Raw genomic sequence first — 17,500 nt, 5'->3', positions numbered from 1 at the left:
GGCCTACACATAAACCATATAGCGTATAGTGAGGGAGGTGAGCATAAACTGCATATGCATCTGATGTTAATCTTATAATAGGCAACATACAGTACAGTAGGCACTGTATGTATACACCAGTCATTCTCAAAGTGTGGTCCGGGGACCACTGGTGGTCCGCAACAAAGCTCAGGTGGTCCGTGAGGAGATTTCTAATGTACAAGCTAGCAGTAGGCTACATTTGTAACATTATTACAAAGCTGCACATAGCTTAAGTCATATTTTACCACAATAAGACAAGCTTATAATGTGAAGAAAAAGCAAGTGATCTGCATCAAAATAAGCAGTGTCAAATTAGCACTCGTCAACTGTCAATTCAGTTGACAGGTGGTCCCTGAACATTTTTTGGGAGACAAAGTGGTCCTCGGTCTGAAAAAGTTTGAGAAACAATGGTATACACTGACTGCATGCTGCCTCCAGCTTCTCAGCAAGGAGCCTAAAATGACGCCATCTTGCCTTTCCACAGAGAGTAGTCGATGTTCACTGCAACTGCTCATTGGGAAATGTCAGACTTTTCGATATTGCGGCGTGGTGAGGCACATTGTTGTCTGCCTCTTAAATCCTAAATTTTTGTTAGGAAGTACCATATGCTGGGGAGCATATGCTGAGTAACTCATTTCACTTGGTCATTGAAGTGTGCTACTGTACGTGTGGTTTGAGCAAGTCCTTGATATGCATTACTGCAGTGGTTCCCAACCTATGGGTCGCCAAAGATCCACAGAGGGTCGCGAAGCCTTCTTGATTTTAAGCGGTTTAATTTTAAATACCATATATAGCATATGTTGAATAAATGACAAAGCATTTATTTAACTAATATAAGCATAGAAGCAACACAAAGTAAGTGCTACATTAAACATATATTCTATATTTGACCAAAGACGAATTGAGTTTTTGCCAGAAACAGAGGGTATCATGTAACTCTCTATTTTGCGGGCGCTCACACGGTTGGGTCACCAAGGCTTACAATGGTAAAAACATGGGTCCCTGAAAAAAAAGGTTGGGAACCACTGCATTACTGTGAGCCTGGGGTATATACCAATGATAATTACATCTCCACATACAGTATGTCTGTGTCCATACTGTGAAATAAAAGTTATGAATGCAAAGCAGAGTCTTGTCAGCAACACTGTGTAGCAACAAGAGGAAGCAAAATAACCTCAAGTGTCATGTCTCTCTTACTAATTGATATGTCTCGTACACACACACACACACAGACACAGACACAGACACAGACACACACACACACACACACACACACACACACACACACACACACACACACACACACACAGACACAGACACAGACACAGACACACACACACACACACACACACACACACACACTTCAACCTTGACATGCTCAACATTCCTTCAAATTAATCTCGCTAATGAATTGGTGTCCTTCATAAAAAGAATATGGCATCTCACCTCACCAGCAAAAACAACGCTATAAAAAAAATAAGGGTAACACCAGACGCCACCATCAACGCTAGTCAAACATTTTGTCAGTAACATGATAATTATCTAGAGGAGAAGAAAAAAAAAAACATTTCACCCCTTAACACGAGATGGAAGAGGACCCGGTGGGATTTCAGTGAGGCAGACTGCGAGACCCCTTCATTTTCCTTAAATGTTAATTGTGTTCAACCATAAAGGTCAGCCAAGTAAAAACCAATAGCACAGTGTAGTGGCCTTATTTTTTCTCCTTTCCTTGACTGCCTGCTTGCTTTTCGCTTCGTTACCAGAGGGAGAGCCATCATTTTCTCCGTCTACCGCCCTCCTTCCCGTGCTTCCTCCCTCATTAAGGCTGGTACATGTGAGCTGGGCCAGGTCTACCACTGGGGGCTTGTGGACGCGCCAGAAAGATGGGCACCACGATTGGCACCGGGTCACGGCCACCCTGGTGTCCAGGCGTGGGGGGACAGCCAGATGGCCACGGGGCAAAAAGGAGACGGCCATCTTGAAAAAAGTCGGTCATATTGACAGTGTCGACCTCCAAAATTGAATGACTTCATGTGCCCAATATTATAAAATGTTGGTCTACACGATTTGGTGCTAATCTGAACACCCATTCAAAAGTCATTGCACAAAACAATACATCTGTGACAGAGAGACATACGGATTCAGAGATCGATGCCAGAAAGATGGCCACCACACTCTGCACTGCATTGAGTCATCAGCGGCCAAGTGTCGGGTCAGCCAGAGGGCTATGGGGCAAGTGAAAAAGGTAAAGCTTGATTAATACAACGACCAGAAACGGTGTCTTTTGGAACTGAATGTCTTAAAGGGACACTGTGTGAGATTTTTAGTTATTTATTTCTAGAATTCATGCTGCCCATTCACTAATGTTACCTTTATCATGAATACTTACCACCAGCATCAAATTCTAAGTATTCATTATGACTGGAAAAATTGCACTTTTCATACATGAAAAGGGGGATCTTCTCCATGGTCCGCCATTTTGAATTTCCAAAAATAGCCATTTTTAGCTGCAAAAATGACTGTACTTGGATCTTACTAGAAAATATTTGTTTATTACTTAGTAAACTTTAATGTAAAGATCAAATTTGGCAATAGGCAACCCAGTTTCAATGAGCACCATATTTGCAGTACCTTTTTTGACCATTTCCTGCACAGTGTACCTTTAAGGAAATTATAAGGCTTGCAGAACAGTAAGACCAGGCACCCTGATAAACAGTACGCTTGTTGCTACCGGTATTGCAATGGCCGAGACGTAGTGGTGTAGCACTATGGTAGAAAGTGATTTTTGATGAATGATAAAGCATTCCACTGCAGAAATGGTGCATCCTTATGAGACCACTATGAAATATAGATGCGGGTGTTTTATCTAACCGAATGTTATAATAATCACACAATATATGAATATGTGAAAAAATATGTGAATCACGACTTGTTTGTTACTTTGTAAAAACTAAAAGTAAAGACATGCAGGGGAAAGCTGGAAGTGAGTGAGGGTTAGGATGTTTTTAAAAAAAAAAAAAAAAACGTCTCTCACGGGAGACAGGAAGGCACAGCTAAACCCCTGATCACAATGGAACCTGCGTGCACCTGGAGTGAAAGATCTGACACTTTAGTCACCCTTAACCACGGAGCTCGTTGGGCCCATGTGTGATTGATACCTCGCCACCTCCCAAGAAGTCTGTTGGAGAGACCAAACCCGCTTATTTGATCATTCCTTATCCTTTCAGGACCTCCTCGTCTGACTTCAATCTTGTCCCGAGGCGTTGAAAACGGCTGTCGCTCCCTCTCCCGAGAGCTGTGATAGTCACCGTGGGTCTCTTTATCAAACAAAAGGGAAGACCAGCTTTAGCAAGGATCTGTCTTTTTTTTTTTTTTTTGGCCTTCTTCTCGGAGCGACAACTAATTCTCTTGGCAATATTGCCTCTGTCTGAGAAGTTGATTTTAAACAGGCAGAGACCTCAATAGTTCATCTACTACCATCTCTGCAGTAGCAGTCATACATTTACAACAACAAAACCCTATCGTTTCCATGATAATAGCAAAAGGAAAAAAACACAATGCTGTTTTCAAATGTTTCCAGACCAATGTGTCTTTAAAGTGTGCTACAGCAACAATTTTCGGACAGAAGATGACTTGTGAAGAGGCCTGAAATGTGGGGGTTGAGGGAAGCCATTCTTCCTCAAGTGCCGTTATGAAAGCAGCAAAGTAACCCATACAGCCAAACTCCATTGCCTCAGATGATAAATTAAATAACTGATCTGAGCGCTTTGAAGCCTGCTCGAATAAAGTGACCGCAAAAGCGCTCACCAAAGATCCAGCACGTTAGTGGGGATTACGCCAGCAAAATGGTCTCTTCTCTTCTCCGTCTCTTTTTTTCTTCTACTGCTATGTTTTCTTTTTTTTTACCCTTGCTTTCGTCTATCTGCGAGTCTGAGAAATATTAGCCCGACAGTTCAGCTGGAGAACAAAGCTCGCCTCAACAATGTATCATTGATTTTGAATGAGACGCAACAACACAGCAGCAAACCACTCAGCTGCAGCAATCATGGTTGGTAATGCTCACAGAATCCGATTATTGGGGTCGAATCTGTCGACAGCTGCTTGCGGGGAAGAGACAGGCAATCAGAGGTACCGCTGATTCTCCCTTCTCCATGATTGAGACAAACATCTACACATTTAAAAATACAGTGTTAATTCAACACTAAGAGAGTTGATTTAACATCTTCTAGAGTGTAGTTTGGTCCCAGAGTACTCTCTAAGTGTTAAATTAACACTGCATTCTTTACTGTCTATAAGGCAGGCTGAACAAACACCAATAGGAACGTACAGTGCATGTGTTTTGTAAATATTTTATGCATGGATGTGCTATACATACAGTACACGCTGTAAAATTAGACATGCAAGTAGGAGTGTGTATGCAACGGACAGAGTGAGACATGCTTGTGTCATAATTATGCAAGCGCGTTAGACGTACAGTAATGTGCATCTGTTTGTGCAAATGCTATTGAGCTTAAACACCATGGCTGTGAACACTCCCTCAGTAATCTATAGCTTGCTTAATTATGGAGAAGAGCTCTATCCCACCACCACCACCACCACCACCACACCACCACCCCCTCCCCACATGCCTACCACGTCTCCCTGTGCAGTGTAAGTGACACAAATGTGCCGCCATACGGGTAGACTTGGAAAAAAACACAGACAAAAAAACACAGCTGACGTAGATGAGTCAGTTGACATGATCCGCATCTGGATGGGGGATGGTGGGGGGAGAGAGATGACGACACAAGTGTGTGCTAAGATAATTAGCAAGCCCCTTTGGGCTGTCACCCTGGGCAGGGCGAGAGCCATTCTCCACAGCTGTCACTCTAACACGTGATTCCTTTACGACATGTCGGTCAATACGCTGAGCAAAATTGCTTCACACACCTGCACACACACATACATACACACACACACCTGCACACACACACACACACACACACACACACACACACACACACACACACACACACACACACACACACACACACACACACACACACACACACACACACACACATACATACACACACACACACACACACACACACACACACACAATCACACTTGTGCATTTTACTCTGTCTGGTGCAGACATCCACAAGGGTGACAGACAAGCAGATTGGCAGATAGGCAAAGAGACAGACATGCGGGCAGGTAGACAGCCACATGTGGTACATTCATACTGTATCTTCCTGCGATAATCAGATTACCCCATTAGGGAAAATGTAAACAGTAGCAGAGGTAAACAAGTGGATTAACAAGTTAATGAGGAAACATTAAAGGGAATCTATATTACTTGCTTGGGCTCCCATATTAGTCTCACATGTGAAATGTTCACACACATCTATATCTCAACCATGACTTGGGGTTGGGGTGTTGGTACCAAAAGAAAGAAAGAAAGAAAGAACGAAAGAACGAAAGAAAGAAAGAAAGAAAGAAAGAAAGAAAGAAAGAAAGAAAGAAAGAAAGAAAGAAAGAAAGAAAGGAAAACAGAGAAAAGAAAAAAAGAAAAAGTTGATCAGTTCTAATGTACAGCACTGCATTTCAGTTTTCATATCCGTGAATGTGGCAAATAGACAGAGGTGGAAAGAGTACTAAAATATTGTACTCAAGTACAAGTACTGTTACTCTGTTGAAAATGTACTCAAATACTAGTAAATTTACCAATCAAAAGAATCTACTCAAGTAAAAGTAAAAAGTAAATAATTTAAAATGTACTTTGAGTAAAAGTAAAAAGTAACTTTTTAACAATCAGCGTTTTATGGCTCTAGATATGCAAGGGGTGCACTGGGTTAGAGGAAGAACAGCTAATGTTGATCTCATCTGAGTTAAGTGACTCAGCCTCCATGTCAGCCATCATTGTTTGAGTGACAGACAGGTCGCACGCGCCAAGTCTTTATAAACTAGGCTAGAATTCTAGAGGTTTTTTTTTTTTTTACTCAGTTACCCTTGTGCTGTAAAATGTACCGAAGTACATTACTTGAAAGAAAATGTACTTAAGTAAAAGTAAAATTACAAATTTTAAAAAGGAGTTTAAAAAGTACAAGTACACAAAAAAAGCTACTCAATTACAGTAACGCGAGTAAAGTAATTAGTTACTTTCCACCTCTGCAAATAGAGACAACTATTTAGAGAGGAGGAGCAGCTGATGTTCTGTTCTGAAAACCACACTTCTAAGGTGCTGTTTCCACGTAGCTGGATATTTTTATATGTTGTTTTTTTTTTCTCCTGCTTGTATTGGTTTTGCATTGGTTTTGGCCTTCCGTTTCCACGTCGCAGATATTTAAAAATCCAGGTATAAAAAGCAGGAGAAAAAAATATCCTGTATAGGGGCTGAAACGCATTTGTTACAATGAAGGATTTTTTTTATCCACATGTTGCGTTTACACCTAGCAGGAGAAAAAAATACCCTGCTAAAAAAATATCCTGCTACGTGGAAACAGCACCTAAGACAGCCAGGGCTGTGAAAAAAGAGTCTCTTGCTGGTTAGACTGTGAATTACATCTTTTTTGTTCTAACAGCTTGACACCTTGTGCTCAGGTACGCATAGCCATGGCAAGGTAAGTGCATTTCATATAACCTAGGTCCCTCTTCTCCCTAACCAACTGCAGCTAATAGTCTAAGTATAGCCAGGAAGACAAACGTGGGTGACGACAAACGCCATAGACATAAATGCTTTCCGAGACACACTGAACATAAAATGAAGGGCTTTTAAATTCCAATGAATATTCAGACCGTTAATTCTATGCCAATTAATAATAAGCCTCAGAACACCGCGATACAGAAGTAACATATTTGAAGAGTGCCAAATTGATTCTGGCATATTAGTATGAACATTAAGTCTGTAATTAGAGGGAGAGACACATACTCATAATTGAAAAATAATTACTGATTACCACAATCTGATCCACAATTGCATGTTTTGCGCCTGCTGTTTCTGTCTGTAAATGGGCCCCCATATCAACACTTATAATTGAGGGCTATAATGTTTTGTACTTCCGTTCAACATATTGTTTTTCTTACATAACTCTTCACATGTTGGTGCTGTCTTGCTTGACCAGGTTAATGACAAATCTCAAATGTCAAAACTACATGTGCGGAACCGTATAATACCTTCTCAGCTTTTTTCTTCAATTTTCTACAAACATATTTAATGACATAATATGGATACATTCTGTAATATATAATATGAAAATATAAATAATGTACTATTTTGTTGCATGCATGCATGCACGTATGAATGTATGTATAATATGTGTGACAGAGACCATGATTGTTAATCTGATTTACATCATGTGGCTGTGTTCAGCAACGTCACGCGGGGGCGTTCCCTTATACAAGAGGGTGGGAGTCAGGTAACATAATTGTGACCTTCAGCAATGAAAGCCTTTGACAACAGAACAGGTTGGTTTCCACTGGTCATTTTATACCATGCATGTTTTCCCCCCTCACCCTGTTGCCCTGTTGGCCTATGGCAAATTTGTTCAGCGTACATCTATCTGTGTTCAACAAAGCCCATTCCCAGCAGCAAGGTCCGACAATTGTGGGAGATCAACAAATCTCAAATTACAGACACAGGGACAGCACAGTCAATAACCAAAAAAAGGAAAGAAAAGCACAATCTCCGACCAACAAAGGACTTCAAAATCAAAGGGATCCTTGTTCCAGATTGAGTCTCGGAGACTCATTGGCGATGAATATGTACCGCAACTCAATGTTTTCTTTCCCAAACGCTCCCCATGGGGCTTCATGAGCAGTGGGGAGGGGTGATGGTATTTCTTTTTTCTCTCCCTCCTTATCCTCCTTTTTTCCTGGGCTTGTCATACAGAAAGACCATGTGTCTGTGTTGTTGTTTTTTTCCTTCTCTATCTTCTTCGATTACTGACAGATGTGATTTGACTTTTTTTCCCTGTTTAATTGATTGTTCTCCTTGATTTTGGGAAGCAGCATGGTGTGTGGCTCTGTCTCTCACCCCACCTCCTCATCCCGCTACCTCCTTTGCAGACAATTTTGTTTCTAGACTAGACTGTCATCTTCCCACCACGTAGCCTCAGCATGTCTCTGGCAAGGCTCGCCGTAAATTGCCAGAAAAGGGTTTTTTTGTGTGGCTTTTTTGGCTTTTGAACCAATAACGCCAGAATATTCACTATGCAATTTGTTGATCTTCCCTCTCAAAAAGAAGTCCAAATACAGTAACAACGAAGCATATGACTGTCGTCATAAAAAGGGGAAATTTGCCAAGAGCAGGTTACCAATGTCAATTCTGAGAACAGTGCTTTAAAAAAACATCTTGCAAAAACACATACATAAACATATAGTATAATGTATGTAACATGTAAGACACATTTTTCTCAAGGTTTAATTCTTTTACATGTGTCAAATTCTATGATGGGCATCACATACTTTTAGCATGTGAGCTATGTGATGGGACTCATTATCATCATTCAGGATGGGTCTAAAACAGTGTCTCAAACTTCTCCCCAACAAGAACCATTTTGTCCCATTTATTTCACAGGGACCACCTGTCAACTGACATGCTTGCTCACACTAGAAGTTGTAAGTGTTACATATATAGATACAGATTGCTTATTTTTTTCATATAAAATAATTGTAGTGAAAGAAGAGTGTCGGCTATGTTTAGCCTTCTAATAACGTTATAAATATAGAATATGCTGGCTTTTCTTGGAAGCACTGACTAAATTTTTCCAAATATTACTTGAGCTCTCTCATGGACCACCAGTGGTCCCCGGACCACACGTTGAGAACCACTGGTCAAAAAAAAAAAGAAAGAAAAGAAAAAAAAGATGCCACAAGCTCTGGGCGGACACCTGGCAGAATCACAGCCTCCTCAGCCAATCCCAGCTAAAACAACATTCGATACAGCATATAGCAAACATCTCACATCTCCACTGCTTGAATCCTGCATGACATCCATCTAGGAAACTGGTGCTTATCCTATTAAAGGGTTACTGGGATTTAGCATAGGGCTCTATAAATAGAGGACAGCCAAGAAACAGCTGCTTCCCATCACTTGGTTTAGGGAGAGAATAATAATAATAATAATAATAATAATAATAATAATAATAATAATAATAATAATGCTTTAAAAACAACAACGAAACACATTTTAACCTCCTTCATTCCGCTTTATGTAATAATCACTGCAACGTACTGTGCAAGAGCAAAGGCAAAAAGAGGGGGAGGGATGTAATAACATACATGGTGCTTCTTCATTTATGATTTTTGTTTGTTTGTTTATTGTTGTCGTTGTTGTTGTTGTTTTTTTGGTTGAGGGTGTTATAAAAAGAAACAATTGAAAGATAGCCAATGTGGTGGGAAAGCTTTTTACATCCACTCAACTTCAGGCAAAGACAGGACGTCAAAAAAAGTGTCCTTACTTACCTGGCATGTACAACACCTTTGTGGGCTGTTGCTTTTTGCATTAGACTAATCTATACAGAGCACCCCTCAGGCATAATCCGGCAGCCATCAGCATTACACCAAATCAACCTAACACCTTTAGTGTGTGACGAACGAAGGCTCGACAGTGCGCTCGACTGACAGGCGACAAACCAGGGATGACAGATTCTGCAATCGCATTAAAGTAAATGAGAAATAAGGCAGAGACTAAGAGAGAGGGAGAAAGAAAGAGAGTAAAAAAATGGATTATATTGAAGGTGGTGAGGGATAGAGTTGGCAAAGTGACAGAACGGGCATGACATTAATTTCTTTTTTTGTGTGTTTCAAAAGAAATATCTGGAATTGTGGAGTGAGCGAAAAAAAGCGAGCAAGCACCTGTGCAGTCAGTTAAATTTGTCTCCAGATTTTGCCGGTTGGAGGATTATGAGAATAGCACCAGAAGGGGTGAAGAGACCCGTGGCGGCTTCTCTCTCTGCTCCCAGCCTTTCTCCCCTCCTCTAATATAAGGTTGCTGGCTTCTTTTCTGTAGAAAACCACACTGAATTATGGCATTAAGAGGCTTGCGGCCTGTGTCTTTCATAAGGATTTTGTAGGTGACCCGATGGATTTTCTGCATCGTTACCCAACGTTCGCGTCGCATTTTTTATGAGTGGCATGATTAAATCAGTGTGGTAGTTGCGAGGAACACTTCCTTGCTTGGTTCCTCTTCTCTTTCACTGCTCATCAGATCTGTTTTTTTTTTGCACATAAGTGGTTGTCCATCTGTCGTGAGTAGTAGAAGAGAGGAAGAAAAAGGCGTTGTGTTTCATACTGCAGATGGAGCGTCAGCCTTGAAGCTTGCAAGTACTGTAGCAACATTTCTCTTTCACTCTCTCTTTCTCTATGACAGACACACAGACAGACAGGCAAACAGACAGACAGACAGACAGACAGACAGACAGACAGACAGACAGACAGACAGACAGACAGACAGACAGACAGGCAGACAGACAGACAGGCAGACAGGCAGACAGACAGATAACACGCACATTTACACTTGCACTTACACACACAGATACGCAAACACAAAACTGGAAATTTGCAAAAGTGTAATGCATTAAATTCGGCTGTTCCTAAAAAATGATAAAATTATAAAAAAATATATTTTTACCATCACTCTTAACTCCTGCCTTTTCATTTGGGAGGGCAATTGCTGAGTGTTCTCTACACTCCTCTCCAATGTTTATTTTATTTTTTTTAACACGGTGCATTTGGGAGGCTTTGTATTTCTCCTCAACCTCCACCTCCACCGCATTCTCCTTCTCCTCCTCCCCCCCACTTGAACTGCATAATGTATTTCAGATCAGCCTGTTGAATTAGCATTTCATGCAGATGGGGGCCCATAAACACAGAGCCAAAATCGAGCCCCAATTAGGCTCAAGGGGGGGTCGTCAGCACCGCACGGCAGCCAGAGCCAGGCCAGAGCAGCATCCTCAACCTAAGTAGTAATCCAGAGGGCTTGTGGTGCTCCTCCATACTTATTCGGAGTCTGCGCCCTGTCCCCATATGCGCGCTGCTTTAACACCATGCAAATGATGTGGGCAAAGATGGGCCAGGTTGCCCCTCGTCACCTGTTGTTAGTCCTCACGCAACAAAAGGTTGGCACGGCCGCAGAGGCCCCGCGGCCAACGAGCAGCGCCAGGTAATGAGCGACGATGAATATGGATGAAGGTCCACGGCGCGGTGCGGTGCGGCACGACGGGACGGGTGATCTGGGTGATTGACAAACAAGATAAACAATAATAACAAGCAAGGGCACAGACCAAAAAAAAAGCCCTGGCCACGGCCACGGCAGAGTAATGGTAGGGCTACCGCCACTGTGAAGAGTGCGAAGCAAAAGCGTGTGGGCGGGTGACGGCCGGAGTCTGTTGGTGAACCGAACGGGTAGATGGAAATAAGCAATGCAAATGAGCTGTAGTGGGCTTAACATGGAGCTACTAGCACAACTACGCATGGTTCCAGATACGTAAGTTCATGCCAGTTGGGTCAGTTTGGGTGCCTGTGCGAGATATGTTAGCTGATGGTGTTTCAGCAGGAACTCAGTAAGACGTTCTGATGCAGGTGCCCGCTTGCTAGTTGAGCTTCATAATGCATCTATAGAAACCCGAAGGCCATGCAGGTGTTCAATGGTGTACAGTACAGGTTTATCTATTCAGAGGCTCTGAAGGGCTCACATTCCATAACACAAAGAGCAATGTGCTCGATGCTGCACACATACTGTATCTATTCAGAAGCCTTAAGTCGAGGAAAAGGTGAACAGATGCCATCTGCCGCCAGACTTCATTTGGCTGAAAAGTAAACAACGTGCCTTCCAAGCATCACACAGTAGAGTTATTGGCATAACTGCTAGCTTCCTAATGGATGTGTCTTTCTTTAGTAACTATTTACAGTACACTGACATCGCACAAGGCTTCATACACTGACTGCACACAAAACAAAAAATGAGTGCAATGTCCAAATTTCACGTAAAGATGAACGCTTGCCTGGAGGTAAAGCAATGGAAAAGGTCCAGCCATCACAAAAACAAACAAACAAAGAAACAAACAAACTGACCAACAAAAAAAGTGTTGTTTAAGAAACGGCATGGTAAAAACATGATGAAGCAAAAGCAGGGGTGTGGAACAAGAAAATGAAACTGCAGGCCGTGGACAAGTCACTGCACTGAGAGAGAGAGAGAGAGAGAGAGAGAGAGAGAGAGAGAGAGAGAGAGAGAGAGAGAGAGAGAGAGAGAGAGAGAGAGAGAGAGAGAGAGAGAGAGTTCCTGTGTTGTGTCCTGAGACTGCAACAAGGGGGACAGGAGATGGGAACAGTAATGGACACTGTTAGGAGTAAATTGAGAGAAGCTCTGGGGTGTTTTGTGCAAAGCGACTGCTGATTGGAAAGAGAGGGTGTGGGGGGAAGACCGTGAGAGAGAGAGAGAGAGAGAGAGAGAGAGAGAGAGAGAGAGAGAGAGAGAGAGAGAGAGAGAGAGAGAGAGAGAGAGAGAGAGAGAGATGAGAGAAGGAAAGCAAAGGAAAGGAAAGGAAAGGAATAGAAGGGAAAGGAAAGGAAGAGAAGGGAAAGAGAGGGGAAGGAGGGGAAGGGAAGAGGAGGAGAGGAAGAGAGGGACAGTGACGGGCAGGACAGGCGTCTGATCCGAGGGGGCTGAGAGAGGCGAAGAGAGCAGAGCAGAGCCGAGCGGAATGACAATCATCTAATTATTCTGCTGGCTCCAGCCTTCGCATGGATTACCCATAATCCAGCTTTAGTGGGAGTGTATGAGTAACTTTTGATAGAATAAACACTCAATATGATGAAGATTATGAAGATTAAAACTAAAAACTGAAATAATATCCAGGGAAATCCTGTGGTCTCTCACACACACTACTACTGACAGTGTCTTCCTCTTTATGCATCCAGTAGTAGCGAGTTAAGAGAGTCAGCTACGTAGAAAAAAAAAAAAAAAAAGATTGCTTTCCCCACATTCATATCCGCTGTTTGCTTTCCCCCTGCTCACTTAGATCATTCTCTTTTTACGATAACATTTGAAAAAATACTCGCCAATGAGCCGAAAGTGAAATTAAGAGGCCGGTATTATGTAGTGAATAATACAAGAGAGAAGAGTGCTAACTCACAGTGCATCATTATGGAAGAAAGCAAGAGCGAGTGAGGAGAGCGTTATGCATAAAACAACATATACACCCTCCAATTTACGAATTCATCCTCTATGTTACATAAAGAATATACTCTTTGATATTAAGCTCTCCGATTTCCTCAGATCTTCATTGCTCCCGTTTTTAATAGTTTCCTTTCTACATCACATTTGCACACAACACACAGTAATTACTAATTAATAGCAGACGAGCCATGTAGTCATTAGCCTTTCCTTTTGAAAGAGATATCTGTTAATATTAAACACATCAAACATTTTAAATCCATTTCTCTTGTAGTCAGCAAAACAACGCCTCTGGCGTGATTTCAGCCAGTAAGCAGCGAGTGCACGGCTCCCAAACATTCAGAGTGCATGCACATAAACACACTCACACAAACAAACCCTGGAAGTGCCTCATGTACATACATGTTAAAAGGTATACATCATTTTGCGTGCGCATGCGTGTACGCGTATGTGTGTGTCCGCATGTGTGTGTCTGCACGTGTGTGTGTGGGCATGCGTGTGTATATGCATGTGTGTGTGTGTGAGTGGGTGCATGTATGCATGTGTAAAGTAACTAAAGGCTGTGCATTTGGCCTGTGCAATTGTAAGTGCATCTGTCTGTCTGTAGCTGGATGTGATGGTGGCAATTTTCTTGCAAGGACTACAAAGAAAGTGAAAAAACTTTTCTTACAATTTAGAAAATGTGACAAAAAGATTCTGCTTGAAAGTGCAGAACATGGTTGAGTTTCTAAGGATATAGAGTGTGCTATTCAGAAGCATCTTTTCACAGTGTTGGAGCCTTAATATGTGGGGGCGTAGATGAAGTTTTATGACAGAGAAAAAGTTGTTTCCTTCGAGGCAAGTTTTGTAGCACCATATGGCAAACATCCTGTTCTTTAACCCCGATTAGTTACATGTTCATTAATTTAAAAACAGATAAATTCATATGCATACATGTACAAACATATCCACATACATTTGTGACTCAATGCGACGTGATTCTCAATAAGAACTTACCTCAATTTACTTTCCACGTCTCTGGACAATAATGTGTTAAGGAGCTGCCAAAAAGCAAACTCCAGGTGTGAGATTTCCATTAAATATGACACAGAGAGCGGTAGTTAGCATAAAAAGTAGAGTATATTACAGTGCAGATTAGTGCACTTTAGCCCTCTGTCGCAGTGGCTATGCTGTAGGCTCATTAAATGGAAAAAATAATAAATATATATGGTGGCGAAAGATAGTTCTTGAGCAAATTCACACTGCTAGAATAATTATCTCCCTGGACTTTTATATGTGTTTTAGAGGTAGAGACTGTTGCAACAATGTCATATACAGTACGTGATGTCATGTACGTGAAAGTCTTTCCGAATCTGCCATAACATATTAATCAGCATCATTCAGCCCCAATTAAAGAGTGCCAAGTGCTTCAAAACGCTATTCTCCAGGAATAAACATTAATCACAGCATTAAAGTCAAATAAAACAAAATACGACATCTCTCATGCAGTTTGGTGTTGTAAAATCATGCATTTGATTTGCATAACTGAGTCAGTTTGGACATCTTGAAATTTCAAAAGGGCATACTGTAGATATACAACAAGAGCAAAAAAAACAAAAAAGCCCAACAAAACAACACAAAAATGTCTAACAAACAGCAATGCAATGACACAGTGTGTTGACCTAACAGGCTGTGCACGGTGCAGGCCATGACACTCCATACTATATGCACTTCTCATCAATATCAGCCAGACAGCACGGCCTCAGAGAGCTCATTAAGGATCTATGCGTTGTTTGGCTTTGCGGAACACGATGCTGGCAGATTGCTATGGAGGCGCATGGACACAAACGCTGCCACGGTAACAGTTAAGCCCTGCGTCTGCCCCAAGCGCCAGGCCCCCTACACTTGCCAAGTCCAACGGGCAGGACGAGCTGCATGGAAGGTCTGTGGGAGGCTCGAACGTTCGAGTAGGGGGGGAGAGAAGACAGCAATTCCCCTGCTAGCCATGCCTTGAGCGGGAACTCTTAAGTTTACTGGCAATTATCACGAAAAGTCAGGAACTTATACGGCGCCACACAATTTACAAAATATTGCGAATTGTGGCGCATGTGTGTGTGATGTGATGATCTACAACACAAACCAGTCCTTCAGCATTTATTACATTTATATGGAGAAGGCAATGCAGAAAGAGAAGGGGAAAAAAAAAACAACCCCTCATCCGTGCGATTCACTCCATTAGTTCTACCCTCTTCCCACCTGCTGCATACTAGCTTTCATACTGACTAAGATTAATGTCAGCCAAGTGTCAGTTGCTTTAAAGGGTAAAATAGTGCAATCCTCAGTGCTAGATGAAGACAATAAAGGCATGAAAGGGAGCGGGTGTTTGGTGTTTTGTTTGCGGGGGGTTTGAATCTGCAACCTTTGGGTTTGTGGCCCCTGTCCGGACGGACGGTAAACAAAAGAACGCACGGCAATAAAACCACCGGCTGCACGTCGCCTCTGAAAACAAAACAAAAAACCCCCAAAACAACACAATAAAATAAATAAATGACGTGGAGATGAGCACTTTGGCCCTGCCCTGGCAACAATGGCGGCCCGCTTGGTCGCGCACGTGCCTGCGTCATGCCTGCGCTTGGCAGCTTACTAAACCACTGAGCCGCGTAAGCTCCCCCCCCCCATCACCCTCCATCACCCCCCCTTTCCTTTCAAACTCCGTGCCTTGTCTTCAAAGCAGCAACAATGCAGCCCCCAGGGCGTTTGTTCTCCCTCAGTGTCCGGCACCTGCATTTCTTTACTCTTTTTTTTTTTTTTTTTCATTTCGCTCCTGACAGTGGCAAGAGGGGAGGAACCTTTGGCTCCGTGACGGTGGCACGTTTCCACTATTAAAAGCCAGCAAAGCGGCCGTCCGTCACCTCCTCCGCACAGCTGACACTAATAATAAATGTTTCTTTTTTTTCTTACGTGATAGATTTGCCTGAAGGGCCTGGTGGGAAGGTGGGAGGGAAGGGAGGGGAGGGAGGTGGTGGCTTTTGTTTTACTTATTTATACTTTCTATTTATACTTTCTTATCTATACTTTATATTTGTTTTACTTACTTATACTTTCGGCTTAAAGGGCCGTACACACACGTCGCTGCTAGTTACTCGCTCAGCGAATGAACTCAATAGAATGTCAATGTGTCCCAGCGAGACTCGCAGGCGAGTACTGTACAAGCGATGCGATGTGGGCGGATTCCGAGTTGAAAATATTTTATCTTCGAGCGAGGCGAGTAAGCGAGTAACCAATTGGAATGCAGAGTTCGGTACTTCTCGGCTGTCCATTGGCAGTTAAAGCCGCGGGAACTTTCAGCGAACGTTCCATGAAAGAGTGGCGAGTAGGCGAGCAAGCGAAAAGCTAGCTTTGTGTGTGTACGCCGCTTAAGGCTGTGTGGGATGTGTACTACACACGTCTAGGAGGAGGGGTGTGAGGACACGGCATGTGTAGTATGTATGTATGTATGTATGTGCTGGAGAGAGGCCGAGCGAGATTGTGCACAGGGAACAAAAATAGATTAAATAAAAACAGGTCAGGACATTCAGTGATGACCCCTTCTCTCTTGTCAGTCATGCTCCCTTTTTCTTTCTCCCCCTTTCTTCAGCAAACTGATGCTCCCTTTGAGAATAAAACTGCGATCAGAAGCTCTGAGAAGAGGACTGCCTGCAGGGGGTGGACATCCCCCCTGGTGGGGTGGATGGCCATGAGAGAGGCTGAGAGAGAGAGAGACAGAAACAGAGAGAGAGAGAGAGAGAGGTCGATAAGCAGAGAGGAAGAGAGATAGAGAGATACTGGAGAGAGAGAGAAAAGAAAGAAGGCCAGCCAGAGAGAGAGAGGGCAAGACAGAGAAAGAGAGAGAGAGAGAGAGAGAGAGAGAGAGAGAGAGAGAGAGAGGTCGATAAGCAGAGAGGAAGAGAGATAGAGAGATACTGTAGAGAGAGAGAAAAGAAAGAAGGCCAGCCAGAGAGAGAGGGCAAGAGAGAGAAAGGGAGAGACAGAGAGACAGAGCGAGAGTCCCTTTGCCATGACAGCTCCGATGTGATTGCTCGGCGTGCCGCGTGTAACAGCGTTGCATCGGCAGATTCATATAGACACCAGATGGATGGCGATGCAACGCGTGTCTGGCGGAGTTCAGCGGCCTGTATATCACAGTCAGGCCGTGATGAGCCTTAATGCAGAGTAAGGGGAACCAATCAAGTCCAATATCTGGTGCAGGGGAGGGAGGTGAGTCATTGTGCAAGCAAATCGGGGACGACACACATGCGCGCACACACACAAACACACACACACGCGCACACACACACACAC

The 17,500-nt window shown here is 42.9% G+C and overlaps 1 protein-coding gene across 6 annotated transcripts in view; it reads right to left on the bottom strand.

The window, feature by feature from the left end:
• diaph2 (diaphanous-related formin 2) overlaps positions 1–17,500 on the bottom strand; it is a 642,359-nt gene that overhangs the window by 232,542 nt on the left and 392,317 nt on the right. The window lies entirely within an intron of this gene.

This window comes from Engraulis encrasicolus, chromosome 23 (assembly GCF_034702125.1).
Source record: "Engraulis encrasicolus isolate BLACKSEA-1 chromosome 23, IST_EnEncr_1.0, whole genome shotgun sequence".
NCBI classification, from domain to species: domain Eukaryota; kingdom Metazoa; phylum Chordata; class Actinopteri; order Clupeiformes; family Engraulidae; genus Engraulis; species Engraulis encrasicolus.
This window is presented reverse-complemented; position numbering and strand designations above follow the sequence as displayed.